Here is a 4,758-nt window from a genome sequence, read left to right as displayed (position 1 = left end):
GAGGAGATATTGTTCATGTGAGGCCATGAAACAAGCATTAAATCATAAAGCCTAATGGTGGCAGTCAATGAAAGAACCCACACCTCAGACCTAATTGGGACCAGAATTCAAAGTAGACAGTGCAAGGTTCCTTTTCCTCTCTTTTCTTTATTCTACCCCCAGGCATTGCATTTTCCTGGCTCTGCCCTGTGAGCCTCAATATCTGAACAAGAATTATTCTTGTTACGCTCTTACTGTTATCATCATTACAAGAAGAAGCAGTGTCTGGCAATGCATGTAATATTTAGCGCTTTAGAGGTGATGTCTCATTTAATTGTCACACACCCTGTGGATGTATGTAGTTGTCTACTAATGCATTTTCAATGTATTGCAAGCGCATACATGTCTATCCACACAAAAACTAGGTCTATGTCATTAACTTCCTGCCCTTCAACTTTATTATAAGTTGGTGTTTAAAGCTGGAAAGTGATTTTGTATTTCAGCCAAGGGATACCAAGGAATGCCTTAGAAAGCGACAAATAAGAAGCATGTATCATTCTTCTCAACCCATTCTGTCCTTTTGGATACATCTTAACTTCCCTCTTGCTTTATTCTTTCATGACGCCAACCAATATTGGCCATGGAGTGGCCAATTCCAGACCTTCCCTCATGTCTACACATCTCTCTTGTTACTTGCTGCCAATAGAAGGAACATGATTGTCATCTGCTTTGAATGATCAATCATTAATCCATTTTCCATTTTGAATGGGAGTCTTTTAATCATGCAGTGTACATAAAAAGGATACATTCAGGGGCGCCTGGGTGGCGCAGTCGGTTAAGCGTCCGACTTCAGCCAGGTCACGATCTCACGGTCCGTGAGTTCGAGCCCCGCGTCAGGCTCTGGGCCGATGGCTCGGAGCCTGGAGCCTGTTTCCAATTCTGTGTCTCCCTCTCTCTCTGCCCCTCCCCCGTTCATGCTCTGTCTCTCTCTGTCCCAAAAATAAATAAAAAAAAAAAAAAAAAAAAAAAAGGATACATTCATATTGGAAGAGGTTAGAGTCTTCAGAATCTATCGATGTCAATTCAACCCGTCATAGTCCTAGTCCTCCAGCCCCCTTGTAACTCACTCTGGACATCAGATTCTGGACTATTCTTGACTGAGACACAATTATCATGTCTGAGAAGGGGTCAGGCCCCCACTTTATCATTTCTGATGTTAATGTATTCCAGATGTTAAAAGGGGGGGGGGGGGAAAGGATGCTTGCTTAAGTGACATATGGTCACTTTTGTTTTGACAACTTAAAAAGGGGAACTCCATTTCATTGGAAGGGGAGGGAGTATTTCAAGTCCTAGGATCAGACCTTAATGCCCTTGCAACTGAGTAGGACACAAGAAAGGAAGCCCATTCTAGGGAGGCATTTCCACCTTAAAGGAGCCCTCAAAGGGTACAAGTGGGTAATAGTATCTATTATCCTGATATTAATAGGTCAGCAAGATGTAGAATTTTATCTCACTCCAGAGCCCATATCTTTAACCAGTATTCTACACTGCCTGCTTCTTATGCATCCCCCTCTCCTCCATGAAAGAATGATTACTGGTAAAGAGCTCATTGTGTTGTGCTTTGAAAAGTTCCAATCAGTAAGAACAGCCAAACTGGATTCTCCAGTGGTGTCTAAGCCTATCATTGGAAACACACCAGACAGACAGACCTGGACCTGCCACATGCCGTTGTGTAAACCATGCACTCAGCCTCACATCACAGATTTCCACATCTATAGCCAAAGGATAACAGAGCTCGTGTCAGAGTTTTGGTTCAAGGAGCCCCTAAAGTCAGGGTTCGGTAAACTGTATTTCTATACAAATATTAGAGGCGTTTTATTATCCCAATTATCCCTCCAGTACTAATATTGTTCTCTCCTGATGGTTTTTTCAAATGCACACTTTATCATGAAGAATGTGTCATCCGGTATCCCAAAGTAATGTTGGAGGCACTCAATAATTCATGGTTTATATTGCCCTGCTATGAGATTCTGGGGGACGCATGGTATAATGCAAAGCAAACTGAATTAAGAAATGGAAGACAGGGATTTTGATCTGGCTCTACCCCTCATAACCCAGCTTCGATTTTCCCATCTATCAGGCAGAAAGGATAACATTCTATTTTGTGAGGGTCAAATGAGATTTTTTTTTAATGCAAGTGTTTTGTAAACTTGGACACTACATAAATGCAAATTATTGCTATCAATTCTCTTATGATACTGGAATCTGTACTTTCTGGCACAAAAAAAGCATTAAGTTTTCTTATGCTCATTCTCATTAGCATCTGATTGAAACAAACAACATATTTGCTATTAATAAACCTGCTTATTTTTTATTTTCTGTTGTAGTGACAAGTGAACGTTATAGGATAAATTGTCCATGACCCTTTTGATCTGCCAAAATGGATAAAAGTATTTGAAAACAATAGTATTGGAAGGTCAATTTCCCACTCCTGACTGAAAAAAAAAAAAAAATTCTTCCATACAGAGCATGAGAGGGGCACCTGGGTGGCTCAGTCAGTTAAGCATCTGGCTTCGGCTCAAGTCATGATCTCACGGTTCATGAGTTTGAGCCCCACATCAGGCTCTGTGCTGACAGCTCAGAGCCTGGAACCTGCTTTGGAGTCAGTGTTTCCCTCTCTCTCTGCCCCTCCTCCACTCATGCTCTGTCTCTCTCTCAAAAAATTAATAAACATGAAAAAATATGAGAAAGGGTGTCAGTGAAACATTCTCTTGCATTTTTATCTAGGCATCCTATCATAGCCTACCAGAGCCAGAAAACACCCAAACATGCTAATTAAAAGAAGAAAAGAAAGAAAGAAAGAAAGAAAGAGAAAACAGAAAGAAAAGAAAAGAAAGAAAAAGAAACAGAAAGAAAGAAAGAAAGAAAGAAAGAGAGAGAAAGAAAAGAAAAGAAAAGAAAAGAAAGAAAAGAAAAGAAAAGAAAAAAGAAAAGAAAAGAAGCAAAACCCCAAAGTCAACTACAGCCATGAGATATTAAATCCTGTGTTCAAGGTTATGAGCGCAGCTTTGTCAGAGCAGAGTCGGAACCAGAACCCTCCCATCTCCTGGTTCTCTATCCAGTATTTTTCTCATCATAGCTCATTACTCCTGAACAAGTACACAAGCCAATTTAGGTGCTTATTATAGTTATTATAGCAGGTTTTTTCTTTCTTTTTTTTTTTTTTTATAGCAGGTTTTTTCTTGAAACATAGTGGAAACCATGTGATATAAAACCCTTGTTGGTAAAGAAAGTCATTTATTCTAGCCATGAAGCAGGCTTCTTTTCCCCCCTGTAAAGCCATGGAGAACATAAGCAAATTTCATTTCAGATGATTTTCTTTTTTAATATAAAGACTCCCTCGTCAAAAGCAAATGCTGGGAAGGGGTTGGAAACCAAACTTATTTATACAATAGACACTTATCCAAGAAAATGGGCTGCAGAAAAATTAGCATGTCTTGAATGATGTTATTCCTGAAATGTCAATCAGTCATTACAGTATTTGCTTTTCTCATGGTATTCTCAAAATGGATTATTGTCCCTGAATTTTTAATAACAATTTAGTGGTTCAAAATACTGACAGTGATGTATGACGACAGCTTAGAAAAAGTGCTCTGGCTTTCTATATTGCATAAACAGAACACAATTGTATCTCTCCAGCCAGTGTCAGAATCATTCGCAACGAAGATAATGTTGGAGTCATCTGCCAAGAGAAGGTCAAAAACATATACAGAAAATAAATCATGACAAACATGGAATTGGGTAAAGGTTAAGGATCTAAAGACAAACACATACTTGAAAGCACAAATCAGCTCTTATAGAATAATAATTTAGGCAACCCCACCTCTATACTCCTAAATAGCTGGCTTAGTTGCTACATATATTCCCAGAAATATTGAAATATTCAATGGGACAATGATGAAAAATGTAACTGGTAGAGATTTTAGAAACTTTTAGCTCCATTAGAGCTTTCTTTATTCTGTACAGTGCCCCAAGACTAGCTATTCACCTGCTTCTCTGCACTACAGACATCCAATAGAGAAATGAGCGGATTCCAGAAATGTCATGCCAGTGACATTCTAAGAATTGTTGGATAACTTGGTCATAGCCTTGTGGGTAGTGGGCAGGACAAGAAGAGTTAGCTCATAAGCAGTGGCTTCAGACCATGAGTCCTGGAGGCAGTGCAAGAGCCTCAAAGCTCAATGAGCTGTCGCATTGGCTTGTCGTCCCAGCATCCATTCAGAGGGTCTCAGCAGTCTACAGTCGCTGGCTCGTGCAAAGCCAGCACCGTGAATAAAAAGTCTCCATTTGTATGTTCATAGACAAAAGGAAACTTCAGGAATCCTATTCACCGGGAAGTATTACATGAGCACAGTGGAGCTGTGCCTCAATCAACACAGAGGCTAAAGCCAAAGTGTTCTTTCCATTGCTTTCTAGGGCTCTTTTCTGATGGAATTAATATTTATAAAACCAATGTGTCCCAGAGGAAAGCCCTACAGAAATAAAAAGTTGCGACAAAGAAAGGATTAGAAGAACTTTAGGCACTCTAGTCCTTTAATACGGCCCTAATCACACACAGCTTGGAGTGACAATTAATGTGTAGGTCCAACTTCACCATTAAACTGTGGATTCGTTGAAGCTAAGACAGTTGCTGTTCATCTGCACACCTCACCCAGAGCATCCCGCTGCTTTGCACATGAGATATGCTCAATTCACACACGCTGATCTGTTGATTGTAAG

This window comes from Neofelis nebulosa, chromosome 2, assembly GCF_028018385.1.
Source record: "Neofelis nebulosa isolate mNeoNeb1 chromosome 2, mNeoNeb1.pri, whole genome shotgun sequence".
Classification (NCBI taxonomy): domain Eukaryota; kingdom Metazoa; phylum Chordata; class Mammalia; order Carnivora; family Felidae; genus Neofelis; species Neofelis nebulosa.
Note: the sequence above shows the minus strand (reverse complement) of the source record.